This window comes from Thermobia domestica, chromosome 7 (assembly GCF_964235325.1).
Source record: "Thermobia domestica chromosome 7, izTheDome1.hap1.1, whole genome shotgun sequence".
In the NCBI taxonomy this organism is placed as follows: domain Eukaryota; kingdom Metazoa; phylum Arthropoda; class Insecta; order Zygentoma; family Lepismatidae; genus Thermobia; species Thermobia domestica.
This window is the reverse complement of record NC_137460.1, coordinates 31,028,876-31,045,313: the sequence shown is the minus strand read 5'-3', so window position 1 is coordinate 31,045,313 and position 16,438 is coordinate 31,028,876. Positions and strand designations below refer to the sequence as shown.

The 16,438-nt window shown below is 37.7% G+C and overlaps 1 protein-coding gene across 2 annotated transcripts in view; it reads left to right on the top strand.

The window, feature by feature from the left end:
- The first annotated feature begins 12,058 nt into the window (after positions 1-12,058).
- Positions 12,059-16,438, top strand: part of LOC145689976 (uncharacterized) — a 51,981-nt gene continuing 47,601 nt past the window's right edge. Inside the window, exon 1 of one of the 2 annotated variants that reach the window (XM_081764400.1) lies at positions 12,059-12,233. The gene's annotated coding sequence lies outside the window, so the exon portion shown is untranslated. Of the gene's footprint in view, positions 12,449-16,438 lie in introns of both variants that reach the window. The other variant, XM_081764401.1, reaches the window with a different exon arrangement.

The following is a 16,438-nucleotide window of genomic DNA, read 5'->3' as shown; positions in this document are numbered from 1 at the left end:
ATGATATACAATAAGTTACCAAACAAATTAAAGGTAATCAAGTCTAATGTTACATTCAAAAGAAAATTAAAAGAATACCTATTGTCACATTGGTTCTATACAATAGATCAATATAATCAAGTAAATAGCCACAGTGTAAATAGTAGTAGCAAAGTAACAAGGTAGGTTCATTTATGTATAAGGTATGCTGTAGTATTGGTATAATGATTTTTCAAATTACTGTAATGTATAAATGTATGAATTATGTTTAACAAATGTGTGTAATATATGTACTTCATCAATTAACTATGACGAATTCCATGTACTATCTGAAAATTATTTCCAAGTTTGTACAGAATGGAGGATAAATAAGATGAATGAAATGAAACATATAAATGCTAAAAGATACAATAAAGAGTATATATATTTTCCACTATTTGTACTAATGGTAGATAAATATTTAACAAATAGCATCAACCACTACCGTACTATAAAAGTAATTTCCTACTGTCATTAATAAATCAAATATATAAATGTATTCATAAGCGAGGGAGTTGTCCTACTCAAAATTAAATAGATGACATTAATATAGCAGCCTTTAACTTCGAAGAAGAAGTCGTTAAATATGTATTTTTCATGTGTACTAAATCTCACTAGATACACAATTTTAATTACTTACACCCATAAATCAATGAGTGTAACATATAGGCCTAGTTCGTGCAATTTTATTTTACGTATCCATAGTATAAGTAGTAGTAGGTGTTGGTATTGTAAGTTGAGTTTCTCAAAATACATGTTATGGCAGCAGTGTTGTGAGTAGAAAAAATTTGTATTCTGTGATCGCTATTGCACTTGCACCTGACTTGAACAAAATTATGGTTATGAATAAAGGTTCTGTGGTTTGATTCTTGCGTGTCATTATACAAAATAAGAACAGTGGTTATGGGCCCCAGAGAGATAAGTATTTAAAGCCAGTGAAATGTCGGTGAAGACGAGGAATATGTAAATGAAGTGGTTTAAAACTTAAAACTATATCTGTGATTTTGATGTCTCGCAGTCATTAGGATCGATCGTTTTTTCCTCATTGGCGCAAAACTTGTACGAGATGGCGGAGACAGCAAAAATTTTGTTTCCAAAGTTAAACAATAGCAATTACAGTGTTTGGGAATATAAAATGCAGTTGCTTCTCATGAAAGAAGAACTGTGGGATGTCGTACAAAAGCCAAAACCGGAATCTCCTGATGCAGAATGGTGCAAGAAGGATGAGAAAGCTAGGGCAACGGTCGGACTGCTAGTTGAAGATAATCAGTTCGTTCATTTACAGCGACAGGAAAGTGCAAGAGAAAGTGCATCATGAAAAATCGACTTTAACAAAAAAAGGTGTTTCTGCTGAAAAGACTGTGTCGTATGCAGTTAGAAGAAAATGGTGACATGGAAAAAATATTAATAGTATGTTAAACATCGTGGATCAGCTTACCGGACTAGGAGAGACATTGGCCGATCATTTGGTAGTGGCGATGCTATTGTGTAGTTTACCGGACAGCTATGAAACTTTGATAACAGCATTGGAAACATGTCCGGAGAACGAGCTAACACTAGAATTAGTCAAAGGAAAGCTTAAAGACGAGTACAAGAGTCGAAAGGAAGTGCAAGGTCACAACAGGAATGAAGAAAGTGCCATGAAGGTGGACTCAAAGAAGAAAGTGCAAGGAAAAGAACAGAAAAGTGTGTGTTTCTGGTGTAAAAAACCAAGTCATTTCAAACGTGATTGTGCAAAATTTAAAGCTACCGGTAGCAAAAAGAAAAATTTTTCAAGGGCAAATAAAGTGCAAAGTGCTAGTGAAGTAATTGTAGAAACACATTGTTCACAAGGAACACAAGAAGATGAAGATGCATATGTGTTTTCAGGCTAGTGCAAGGGAAGTAAATGTAGGTGAATGGTATGTAGATTCTGCTGCTACTTGTCACATAACAAATGATAAACAATTTTTCAAAACATTAAACTATAATGCAGAAAGTAAAATTTACTTGGCAGACGGTCGAATGTTAGCAGCCAAGGGTATTGGGGAAGGTGTTATACTGTGCAAAAATGAAGTTGCTAAAAATGGAAAATGTAAACTTTGTGTCGCTGCTTGTTGCCGCGTGGGTTCGTGATTCGTGTTCGTTTTTCCTTGAACTGTCAGTTGAATCTTCGCAAGAAAGACAGTAAATAGCCATGGAAAGTGTATTAAAACTTAGACTGAAAGAACAATAGAACTGGAATACATGGAAATTTCAAACTATTGTTATTCTAAGAGCAAAAAACTACCGTAATATCAGTGGCGGATTCATGGGGGGCGATCGCCCCCCACAAGAGGAAACTTTCTTATTTTATATATATAAATAAAACCCATCCAAAAGTTTGGTGCCCTTAAAAGTAGCAGTATGAGAACCCACCGCCCCCCAGAAGTCAGTCCTGGATCCGCCCCTGCGTAATATAATGCAATTGGAAGAAGTGAAACCGGTGAATACAGGCAATGAAGAAGCCTACCAGGAGAAAGTTTGTGAATGGTTGAAGAAAGATAGCAAGACACAAGAACTTTTAGTTACGTCAGTTGAAAAAAAATGTAATAACTCATCTTTTAAGCTGTACCAGTGCACATGAAATGTGGACCAAATTGCTTGCCGTATATGAAAAACAATCGGAAGTGAGTTTACAACTTCTTCAGCAACAGCTCTTCAGTGAAAAATTTTAGAACAAAAATATCGCCGATTTCGTGTCAACACTGCAAGAAATAGTTATGATAACGAAAGTGATGGGCGAAAATATTTCTGACAACATGCTAATAACAAAAATCTTGATATCGCTGCCAGCAGAGTACCGGAATTTTGTATCTACATAGGGTCTGGGCCGACGGATTAACAAACTGAAAGAGCTAATTTCACGTTCTTCAATTGAAAAGGATGTAAGTCAACTGTTCCTTCAAATACTGGTTCGACTAGTGCTTTTGTTTGGAAATTGAATCAAGAGGAGAAAGCAGAAAATTACTCCAAAGGTACTAGGTGTTATGGGTGTAATCGTTTTGGACATTTTAGAAAACCAACTCCTCAAAACAAAACAGAAAAGCCGAAAGAAAAATTTTTTGTTATTATTGCAAAAAAACAAATCTTGTAATCAAAGATTATAAGCTGAGACTTGAAAATGAATAAAAATTAAATGCCTTTATCAGTAACGCGTTTGGCAGTGGAGTGGTTAATAACCAAGTTTGGTGTTGTTGCAGTGGTGCAACTTACCATATGTGCTTTAACAGAAGTCTGTTTGCGGATTATAAGGAATTTGACAAGGCATAGGAAGTGAAATACGGAGATGGTACATCAATATTAGCGGTTGGGAAAGAAACTCTGAAAGTGAGTACTTTTAATTGAAGCAACTGGGTTGATTCAACCATTGAAAATCTGCTTCTTGTTCCAATTTTGAAACTAAACCTATTCTCTGTGTTTTCAGTTCCAGATAAGGGGTTTAAGTTGATCTGGGATGACAAGTTATGTAAATTTGAAAAAGAGGGCAAAGTGTGTTCCATTGCACTGAGATGTGGAAATCTGTTTAAATTGCAGTTTAAAGTAAAGGGTAACAGTTTTGAATATGTGAATGCAAGTCAACGTGTAAATCAAAAGAAAACGTTGCAGATGTGGAATGAAAAATTAGGTCACCACAATGATAAACAGGTGGTTAAAATTTTAAAAAATCTGGAGTTGAGTTTTGAGATATAGATTACTTTTATGAAGCTTATGTAAAAGGAAAACAGCATAGAATGACCATCACCAGAAGTGAAAAAATCACAAGAGTGGGGGAAATAGTTCATGCATATTTGTGTAGACCAATGGAAGAGGAATCTGTTGGTGGTTCAAGGTATTTCTTCTGTTCAAAGATGATCTATCCCATCATCGAAGATTGTATTTTCTTAAAATCAAGAATCAAGTGAAACAATTTTTAGTACTTTTTCTGAACAAAATTGGAAATGAATCTAAACGAAAGGTAAAGATTTTAAGAACAGATAATGGGTTAGAATTTGTGAGCCTTGAAGTGAAAGAAATTTTAGCCTCGTGTTGATTAATTCACCGAGGAAGTGTAGCTTATACACCCGAGCAAAATGGTAAGACGGAAAGAGAGATGCGCACTATTGTGAAGTCAGCGAGAACCATGTTGTTTGCAATATCCTTAAATAAGGAACTGTGGGCTGAAGCTGTAAATGCTGCTGTGTACATTTTAAATACAACAGGAACTTCACAGGAAACGGGAAAGACACCAGCTGAACTATGGTTCAATAAAAAATATCCGTATAAAATTTGTCTCGTTTTAGTGTTTTGGGATCTGAAGCATGGACACACACACCCAAAAGCAACAGAGCAAAGTCGGATGAAAAAATTGAAAAGAAACTTTTGTTGGATATGACTTACATTGTAAGGGTTAAGGTATATACTTTCCCAAAACCAAAAAGGTTTAAATTGCCAGAGATGTGATTTTTAATAATCAGACTTCGCAGTGCAGTCAGATGGAGAATACAAAAAGTGGAGTAAAGTAAGATTTCGAGAGAAGGTGAATGAAGAGTTAGAAGAAAGGGCTCACTTTCACCTCTGGAAACAGATGGGACCTTTGTGACTCAGGAAATGAAGAAAATAATGAGACTCAAGAGTAATCAAGAAGACCAGTGTTGAGAGACAGTTATCAAATTAGGAAACCAGCAAAATTTGGAGATTTTGTACTGCTAAGTGAAAGTGATCAAAAGGTACCGAATACGTATGAGGAGCCCATGATTAATGAAAACACAAAAAGATGGAAAGAAGCCATAGAAAGTGAGCTGGCGGGTTTTCCCCACTGGAAAATTTCCCGACTTTTTCGCAGAAAGCTAACTATAAAGTTATTGTTATCATTATCTATATTCAGAACCTTCCCAATATAATAAAAATCCTTTTTCCAGTGAAATTCTGCCAGAACTAATAATCCTCGTTTATGTTTCCATGGTAGTCTTCAAAATCACCTGTGCCATTTTCGAGTAATAATTAAATTTCTTCATCTGATGAGAAAAATTCGACCATCTTCCTTTACATTTGGATCGACTTCATAATCAAAAAGGCGTCATTCTTAATTTTGTAATTGTTTCCTCTTTGTTGTTTTCTTGATGTTTCTCTTCTCAACCAAAAATTTCTTCTCTGGACGCATGTCTATTTTGTTTGAAGGAAGTGTTTCACTGTACACTAGTAGCATATTATCAATGTCAAAAATATTTTTTCGGAACCACAAAAGTTTAACTATTAACAATATTGTGACAAATATAGACAAATAATAAAGCATCTCACGCTCTGAAATTAATCTCCAATTATTTGATTTACTTTGATTTCTTTAGTCATAAACAAAATACAGAAAATTTACTTTACCTAATAGAAAATCACTGAACTCTCTCACAACCTGTATCCCTCGCGTCACTCATTAAGCCTAAGGTGACCGAGGAAGGTCAACAACCGCATGTCTGTACATCCATCGTTTCTAACTTCATGCAACAAATAATCGAGAAAAGCCCTTGTCCCACTGTACCCCACTTTCCCCCTATTACTAAATGTATTTGCACCTTTCCTCAGACAAACAAATAATACGGGCACTTATTTCTTACTGTTACCTACTTCAGTGTTATTAATATTGTTTCTTTGCTTCTAGAATTCCCCACGGCTTTTCTTAATGCCTCACCTTTATTAAAAAATCGTGATTTTCATCCGTCACACGAGATCAACACTCCACCCAGTGCCAAAAATGCAAAATGTGATAAATCACTAACGTTCATAATAATTATTTTAAGTAAAGAAGAACAATCCAATATTCTGCCCTTCAAAAAAATCCTACGGTCGGTAATCAGTAATGAAACATTGTCATCAACGAGTGAGTCTAGTCAGTCAGTCATTGTCGTGGCTGTTGTTGAGTGGTGAAGTGACGGGCTTGAGCTCTTGCCTTCCATGTTTGTTGCGGCGTGGCTTGTTTGTGAGTGGCATAACTGTTCTTCGGGGCCGCAATTGTCGCTGGCTCCGTGCTGGTCATCTGGTGTGTTCAAGGGGAAGGCATCCTGTACAAATGTCTTCTCGGTTCTTTGATGGCGATGTTTTTAATGTGTGGGTATGCAGAACTTCTGACCTGGCGCCAGAAGGAAGCTGATAGTTGTTTTCGGATTTCATTCAGCGTCGCCAAGTTGGAATCTTCATGAAGTTGAGCCACCCTGATGACCCACGATTGTCTTGTGATTGCTCTCGCAGTTTTGTTCTGAACCACTTGCTGCTGACGGAGATGTGTATGTGGTGAATTTATCTTGATGCGCTAATTCCGTGTCCAGTTTTCCAACATGTGTATGTGTCGCTGCAAATAGACTTCTGCATACCGGTGATTCAGATGGCTGGTATTGGCATAGTGGCAGTGGTGGTGTTGGCGCTCTGAGGGATGTCGTTGGTATATACGTTACAGAGAATGGGGAAGAGGCAGGAACCCTGTGGAACTCACGCTCTAATACTTCTTGATGTGGTGGTGTCGCCTGCATGGTGTACACGGAAACTCTTGTTTTGCAGATAGTTGTGTAACAGTTTCACGAAGTATGTTGGGAAACTCGCTTGCATGAGTTTATGAATGAGACCTTCGTGCCACACTTTCTCAAAGGCCTTTTCTGTGTCCAAGAAAAGGCCTAAAGTGTACCCAAGTTCGTTAAATCTGAAAGTGATGTCATCTGCCACTTGCACTAGTTGGACTGTCGTGCCGTATCCTGGTTGAAAACCAAATTGATGCGACAGGAGGATGTTCTGGGCTGTGATACGCTGCTGCAGCAGCTGTTGGATGACCCTTTCAACAAGTTTGTTAAAGTGAGATAACAAACTGATTGGGCAGTGACTTTTGTGTTCAGATCTGTTCCCTAGGGATGAGTATGACTCTTGCGTTCTTCCAGGTAGGAGGGAAGTGGCCGGTGTTGAAGATGGCGTTGATCAAACGGCAAAGGAGCTCTATGACTTTCCTTAATGTGTGTTTTAGCGCTTGAGGTGGGATGCGATCAGGTCCAGCGGCACGGTGGGTCGGGAGATACTTTACAATTTGTTCCACTTCTCTTGGGCGTACCAGTGAGGGTGGTTCAGCAATTGAAGGTTATTGGCAGTGTGGATGGAGTGCTGAACAGCCTCCAGCGTCTCGGCGTCAGGTTGAAAAGCACCTTCCAGGTAGTCCGCAAAGAGGGTGGCTTGCTCTTCCAGGTTGTACACCAATCCTTGTGGACCTCTGAGGGGTTGCGCACGAGGTGAGCCAGTAGGTTGGGGAAGTGTTCTTATTAGTCGGCAAAAGTCACGTGAAGGTGTGTCCATCTCCTGTAGGGTGTTATTCCACTTCTGCAGACGCCTGTGTAGCAGCCTCTTCTTTATTCTTATGGAAAGGGAGTTCCATACACGCCTTTATTCTGGGTGTCGTGTTCGCTGCCAAAATTTTCGTGCTGTTCGTTTGAGGTGGATGAGTGCCTATGTGCAGGTTCCTGCCGGGTCTGGTTGCTGCTGGGGGGAGGATTGTTGCTTGTGGTGGTGGTCACACCCATCTCAGTGAGAATGTTGGAGGTTAAGGATGCTACTGCTGCGTTGATATCTTTAGGGTTGCGTAAAGGGAAACGGGGGTCCACCAACGTTGCCAGAAGGTCCGTGTATTGCTGCCTGTTGATCTGTCGCAGTGTAGGTAGTTGCCTTGCAGAAACATGTGTGCGGAGGGCCACTGTTAGCTTGATGGGGATATGATCTGAGCTGAGTTCCGGAATGGTAGTGTGGCCGTCCGTCAAGGCGATGTTTACGCTAAGCACCATGTCCAAGAGATCGGGTTGTCCGCCATTCCGGGGGAAGTGTGTGGATTCCGTGTGCGCGCAAGGCAGAAAGTCGACGCCACGGAGAGCCTGATGGAGAATGCGGCCATTTCGGTTGGTGGTTCTTGAGTTTCAGTGTGGGTGTTTGTTGTTAAATCTCCACCAACCAGCAGTCGGTGTCCCAGCCTCCTGAGAAGCGTGAGGTCTGGCGGTTGAAGAGGCCCATTATGAGGTTTGTAGGCGGAGATCAGCTGCAGAGGGCGTCCGGGGAGTGGACCCTGACTCCTATTGTTTCAAGTGAGGTTAGTGCCGGCATGGGGAGAGGGTCGTGGGCAATGTGCGACTTTATGAGAATAGCCATACCGCCTATGGTTCCGGTCGGTCTGAGCGGTATGTTGTGTAGTTCCTGTCAATAATTTTTTTGTCGGGCTTCAGATGAGTTTCGCTGATGAGGGCCATGTCTATTCTTTCTCGGGTGAGGATATTCTGTAGTTCCTCACTTTGCTCTGCTATGCCGGCATAGTGATGGGCAATGGGAATATTCCCGGTGGGAAGGAAAATAAAAAATGGGAATATTCCCGGGTTCTGTTCCTGGGATATAAATTCGTGGGAAGAAATTTAATTCCATTTCTTTATCTTCCAAATTATAAGAACCGTATGACTAATTACTTTATTTTCATTTTTATGATTTACTTCTAGGCTTTAAATAATTTCGAGGTTAAAAAAATAAAATTCGTTGACCGTACTTTATATAACTAACCATATTATTAATTAGTTCTATTTCCATTGGCACTAAAAAGTAGCAAAGTACTAATTTACAAATGATGAAAAGGAGTGAGTTTGTAATGTAGTAATTATGTAGAAGTAGAGATGAAGTACAATTAATACACCCCGAAACATCGTTAGTAATAAACGTCGGTCTGTCTCCTGTCTCTGACTCGAATTTCCGAAGAGATACTCGTAAGTCTCTTACATGTGAATTAACGCATGAAGCTTCGAAAAATAGGTGGGAAAAAACGTTATGTGTGGCAATGTTATGTGAAAGATTATAAATATAAGTCAGTATCTTGCAAATATTTTGAACATAAATATGTATGGGCTAATGTTGATAAATTGGTGAGATATGTATCTTCTAGTAGTCACCCAATGTAATTTGTTTATAACATTTAAAAATTTAATATGTTTATAATATCAGTAATAGATTTAAGTTTAGAAAATCACTTACTTATAAATTTAAAGGGTCTTATGCAGAACCGTTGTGACAAGTTATTAGTGCCATACTAAAGAGTTCGACTAACATATGCTTCCTGCAGTAGTCAGGCCTTTAGTATGACGCTAATCATACTTCAAAACGACTCTGCATATGGCGGAAACTGTTTAGCGGTGTAAAAATATGTGGGCTTAATATACAATTTTTACTAAATTGAGCACGATATGTTATGGCTATCGGGGAGTAATGCCCTTGGGTTGATCCCTGAAATCATCACTTGTCTCCTGAAATCAATTCTTAAGCTAATTCACAATGTAATCTAAAATCCACTACCAATATTGTAAAACCAAGTATCGCTTATTTTATATCAGGTAGAATTTATTAGTCTAGTCTTTAATCTTATATTCAATATTTGTACTAGCGGAAGCAAAATATCCTTCAATCTTCTTTCAGGAATTGGTATATGTTTTTTTTTATTCTTGTCATCAAAATATGTCATTTATTATAGCTTAATCAGCTCAACGAAATCGGTAAACTCATTAACATACTCAAATATTTTGTCAGCACAGAGCATACGCATTTTATACAATAAAGGAAAGTGCTACGGGCTAGCAAAGGGTGCTTTGAAGCACCCCTACGCATCCCCTTGACTTACGGGGAGGTTGCGAGCTTGTATGATCCTGCGGGAGAACTCTGCAACGCAACTTATCATGTGTCCCGTACGTAGCCCCTAAGTAGCTCGCAGAATAACTATGCATACGGTTTTAAGTGACTCTTAAAGGGATCTGAACAGTACTCTACTGGTATCGTCGGTTGTAATTTGTTGGTTCGTATTGTCCTGAAAACACTGGTCACGAGCGTATTAGACTTGCTCGGACAGGCAGAATGTTTTTTCAATACACATCAATATACACCTTATAAAAATAGATTTAGTCCATACAAGTTTAAAAACGGAACACGGAGGAAGTTCAAGGTTTCGGTGAAGAATGGATGAGACATTTATTAATTTTGCTTGTAAAACGTTACTTTTGAAGGATAAAGTACCAGTTAACGCATGATGCACATTAAGCCAATACAGTGAACAATATAGCTTAACTCTTTCACGAACTCTTTAGCAATTTGAAAAAAAAAAAAAACTTTAATTCCATGTTACGACGTTTCCTTTAGGAGGGTATACTTGATAAATTTCTAGGGAAAATTACGGAGAAACTACCTTAGAAATTTTAATTAGCCTTTATTTAATGACAGAAGGTGCAGTGTGCGAAAATGAACGAGTATATTGTAAAAAGTAGAGATATTTTTGTTCTACAGAAAAGAGTTGTACGAATCGTAGCTGGTGTAGGACCCCAAGAGTCCTGTAGGAAATATTTTAAAGAACTAGCTATATTACCCTTATCATGTTTGTATACATATTGCTTAATAGAATTCGTAAGATCCAATATATGGTTATAACACAAGAAAAAAGACTAATTTTCATCCACCAATCCATAGAACAGCAATGTACGAAAAGAGAGTAAAGTATGCTGGTATTATGATATACAATAAGTTACCAAACTAATGAAAAGCAATCAAGTCTAATGTTACATTCAAAAGAAAATTAAAAGAATACCTATTGCCACATTGCTTCTATACAATAGATGAATATAATCAATTAAATAGTCATAGTGTAAATAGTAGTAACAAAGTAACAAGGTAGTTTCATTTATGTATAAAATATGTTGTAGTATTGGTATAATGATATTTCAAATTACTGTAATGTATAAATGTATGAATTATGTTTAACAAATGTGTCTAATATATGCACTGCATCAATTAACTATGACGAATCCCATGTGCTATCGGAAAATTATTTCCAAGTTTATACAGAATGGATGATAAATGAAATGAAATGAAAGTAACCAGAGGCGGAATAGTAATACACTGTTATGATAGGTCTACGCAGTAGCGTACGCAAGCATTTATTTCGGGGGGAGGTCCACACACAATATGAGGGTATTTTATATTAAAATTCCTAAAATTGCCCCCCAAAATTAGACTAAACTTACACAAAAGTCGAAATTTTAGGAGGGGTCCGGACCCCCAGGATCTACCCCCTGCGTACGTCCCTGGGTCTAGGTACAGTCATTTGCGTAATGTTCATGTATTTATTTTTATTGCTCGTTCATGAAAATATGTCTTTTAGCTGCACCTTCTCTTCTTCGGTGATCTTTCCGTATCTGTTGACTTCAAGGTAGGAGTAAACATGAATTTAAGTTTAGGACAATAAGAGCAGTAGGTATTATTTTCTCATTACTTTTGCATTGTGTTACAGTCCTTCAATAATTGGAAAAATTGGTACGGACTGACACTTTTAATGTACATTCTTCTCCTTTTCCTCAGCAGCAGTGTTGCCAATTTGGGGAAAAGTCGTTAAATCTAGGGATTCGGCTTCCAGGATAGCGACAAAAATAATATTTCCGATTAGCGACTTTTTTGGTGATTTTGAAATCATGATTGCGCGACTTACTTGCAAATCTAGCGACTTTTGCGCTGCGAACAACTTTTCATAAAAAAGGAAATATTAACTCGAATCAGTTCAGATATATGTTATATTTCTTTTGCTTATTTGTATCAGTGCAGATGTAGACGTGCTGGGAAATTACGCAACATTTATCTCTATATTCCCGCTTTGATTGCTGTTATCTCTTACTTTCTAACTTTCTTAGGGACTAACTCGAGCTCTTAGTTTCCGTTTAGAGGCAGAAATAATACATTACCGATAGCAAACAGATTATTTGTAGAAGCGTCAATAGACCTTTCAAACCAATTTTTTTTCTAGACCTTTAATTTTGCTCGTTTTTCTAAATTCATTTTTGATTTTGTGAAACTATTGTTAGTTATATACGAGTCTGAGTCTTTCATATACATTCTTTTAGCGTAGATAGTACTATGGCTAGGCAAAATTCCACGATTTTTTTTAAAAAACTTTTCACCCAAAATTGGATTTATATCATCTGCAATTTAGCTATTTTTTGTATTAACTCGTTGGTAACACTGCGCAGCAGAGTCATACATTGATTATAGTTATCACTTTGCGTGCGCTTATATTGTAGATTCACTTTAGGCGAAATACAAGACAATTATTTCGGAATAATAAGAAGTAAAACGATTTTATCTTATTCCGTTCAGGATTGTTTCTTAAAATAGGATTCCTTTTGCACGGCGTATGTTTTTCTGGTTTATTTCCTCGTATTGGAATATCACTGGTATAAGTTAAGGCCATAGAATCTTGTTAATCCCCATCGGCTTATAAAACAGGTTGCTCTGTTTATGTTACTGTAAGAAATCTCTTTAGAGTTGAAAAGGATTAAGTTCAAATTCAGGGCGTTAGTCGAGCAGCTGGTCCTACCAAATTTTGACGCATTTCTTACATTTTCAGGTAAGATTAGAGCTTTCTATTTCCTTTAGGAGAGCATACATTAAATGAGGAGCCACACTAAAACTTGCAGATTGACTTCAGGAGAACTCGGTAGACTACAGTTTGGACTTACACCATCAAAACTAGTGCTGAAAACACGAACCAACCTCTGCTAGGTGGCTACTTAAAAGCATGGATTAAGGGCATTAGTGAAGCAGACGGCCCTAGCGAATTTTGACACGTTTCTTACATTTTCAGGTTAGATTAGAGATTTGTATTTAGGAGAGCATACACTAAATGAGGAGCTACATTGTAACTTGCAGATTGATTTCAGGAGAGCTTAGTACAAATACAGTATACACGTATAGCATAGGAACTACAGTGCATAAAAGACGAACCAACCTGTGCTAGGTAGCTACTAAAACATGAATTCTATATAACCGAAACAGTACAGGGGCGATCAAGCGATAGCGAGGATGACGTCAGTAACGACCCTTCGCGTCAGCGAAGGACAGTATATGCATAAAGCGGTCAATCACAATTCATTTTAATACGCAGTACGCTAACAGTAATTACTTTTCTTAACACCCATTCTCTTACGAATAATGTTTCACATCGTATTTTACCTACAATTTCTATTACCCAATACATAGTTTCAATTTGATGAATATTGGAGGGGGGCGCGGTGGCTCAGTGGTAGAGCGTTCACCTCTGGTGCTTGGGGTCCCGGGTTCGATCCCAGCCCCCGCCAAGTGAACTTTGTGGTGGACAAACACCGCGCTCGTGGGTTTTCTCGGGGTTCTCCAGTTTCCTCCCACTTTCTTCATTCCACCATTTTCACTCATCTCTCATCATCACCGTCTCCTTTAGCCTAACCGGCATAACCGTGGGACGTAAAACTTAAAGATTTCATTTCATTTCATTTGATGAATATTGATAGATTCTTTTTTCGTCGCTACTCAGTAGTTTAACTGAAGAAATAATGTGTGTTTATTGAGCAGATAATACACAGCTTAGAGACATTAATATATTTCAATTCACGCTGTCCCCAAATGCATTGGAACCACTTATTCTTTTGGTTAATTTTACTTTTTCGGCAGTTGGCACGGATACTTGCTTTACCTAATTGGTTACGTTCATACGGCTTATTTCATGAATAACTATGTTACCTTTATCACATACATTGGTAACAATTTGTGTATATAGGCCTTTTCATAAAAAAGGTAACATAACTTAAAAAAGTACCCTTATTGACATTGTATTTCCAAAAGTACCAGAAACGTAGATAGTTTTAGTAAAAGCATTAAAGACAAGGTACACGTTAAACAATACACACTTAAACCTGGGGCGTCATTTAAGGACGGCAGGAGGGCTCAATTGCTCCCCAAGAGTTTGAGGAAAACATGCACTTTAAACGAATGTGTATTAATATACTAGTACAAAAATCTTGCGTCGCTGGTGCTCCTGCCCCCCCTCAAGCGAAATCTAAAATGACACCCCTGACTTAAACTGCATATAGAGCAGTTGTGTCTTATGTCTGTCTTTGTTAACCTTTTTAAATTTTATCACTTATTTTTAGGTGAAAGGTAGAAATTTCATTTTTCGATTTAAAGGTACCAGTATAGGTTTTACATGTTTTTTTTTTCAAGCTCCGAAATATTGCAGAACACGATACATATGGTGGCTTCCTTTTCTACGTCGAGACATAGGGTGTGATGACGTCATAACTTCAAAAATATTGTTTTGTTATGCCTGCTTTTATTATCTTTTGTCGGGTTTACTTTCCCATCTAGAAGATTGAAATTTTGCACACACATTTAGTGCACCCTTGGTATTTTTTTAGATTCCTTGCGTTCCGACTCTGCTTAGTAAAAGAGGACCAACGGACAGTAATTTACTTGTCTCCTGACCTAACTGTTAGGATTGTTTGTCTGTTCAACAAGCTGAAGTTTTATTTACTTTGTTAGATTGCAATTACTACCGTAATCTTGTACACCTGCGTTAATATGACGATTGTACACAAGTTCTAACTTAAGGGCAATCCTGGACTGCAGGATGGTAGGTTAGCACGCTATCTAAATGTTCTCAGCGGTTGAGCGAATGAGAAAATTTTTACACGATTTTTTTTTTTTTTTTTTTTTTTTATAGGTACTGATATTGTTTCCTGCTCCCAAAAGAAGACCTGTAACCTTATTAACTCAGAATTATGTTTTACAACACGGAAGTAGTTGACAGTCAAGCCTGGTAAACATAACTCGAGATATGTTTTCAAACTACAATACAGTTTATTAAAAGTGAATAACTAAATACAAGTTCGCAAGAGAAGCGACTCTCCATTTACCTAAAATTCTCCTATAGATCCTATACTACAGCAATTAACTTTGCCGCTCAGTATGTGAAACCCCTTATTTGGAGAAGCAAACTAAATACGTACGATATCCCACAATTTGAAATTCTAATATGTACTACGTGATGGTGTTGAGTGCTATCACTCAATTCTCAAGACACTACAAAAATCCTTTATAGAAAGAATATGCATTCACTAAAATGTTATAAATTAATTTGAGCAAGTCAAGAAATAAATGCGCTCCTCATTAAATTTCACCAGACTAAAAAATAGAAACTTTTCCAATGAAGTTCAATAGAATTGTCCAATACGCGAAATAATCTAAAGTTCAGAAGCATTAGCTGCAAATAACGAACTGGTTTCACCAATTCTATATACACGGGCAGATGTTAGCTGGTAATGCAATGAGTGTTTGACGAGTGTATAGCTACGGGAAGTCTTAGTGAGCTGTGTTGGTCTCGCACAACACTGGTAAATTCTAAATTCTAGATCCGTGATGCGACCACATCTTCGAACAGTTGATAAATTTGCATGTACTATTACTGATTTAATTGCCTAGGTTGTTTTGGTGTTTCATATTCCGTGCTTGAGTCATAGCTGTGAAGTACGTTAGCGGACAACGATCATGGTATTCACTCTATGCAGTGGGATGAAGGATCATCACGGGAATGACGTTTTCTGTTTTTGTATGTTCAATACACCCACGCGCGATTATAACTTCATCTATCATCGATGGTGGCTTTGCTTGTTTTGACAATAGCTCCACCTATTTATGGTGGACAAACATTCGCTCACACACTACACTAGCGCCTCTGTGCATAAAAAAGTCTTTCCCCTTTGCACTAAAGTGGCACTTCTGTGTAGTAGGCGAATGAGACTTGCGAGAAGGGAAGCAGTTCCTATTGCATCATTCTAAGTGTTTGATGTATTAATCTACACCAGAGGCATTCCTAGTCGCTGTAAATAATAGAAAACAAAGAAATTATCTTTCTTGATTCAGAACCTTGTAAGTAAGCTCTAAATTTCCACCCACATACCACCAAAGATATATGCTGTCGTTGCTATTATTAACAGTCGTTAACTAGATTCATAAAAACCTAATTAGAGAAACATCTAAATAGTATAGCTTTCTAGCATTGATTGCATTATGTTTTGTATAGGAGGGTATTAGTGTCCCAATGCAAATTATGATACCCTAGGTCATCCGTTGCACAGAAAACCTCTCTCGAGCTTATGGGATCACATTACATACAGTGTTTACCACTGTGCCACAGAGATTCATACTTGATTTTATTCGCTTCTGGGGGTTGAACTAAGAGACAAAATTAGGTCATCCGTATGTGTGACGAGTTTCAACATATGGAATCGGTTGCAATCTAAGATGAGAGGTGAGTTTTCTAATTATTGAACTACGTTCAGCTGAGGGTAAAACTTTTCGGCAGCCCACGATTCTCAATTATTTTACCAAAAAGCGGTTAAGTACAGTGGTGCGTTAAAGGGGATGGTTCAGTTTTAAAAAGTGTTTGTTTGTTTGTTTGTTGTTTCAACATGAAGGTTAAGCTTCGAAATATATGATAGAAGTACTGCAGCATGCATTATCACATCTAGACTAAATGCCACGTAATGCATGAATGACTTGTCATTATGTCATGGAATAAAATTAA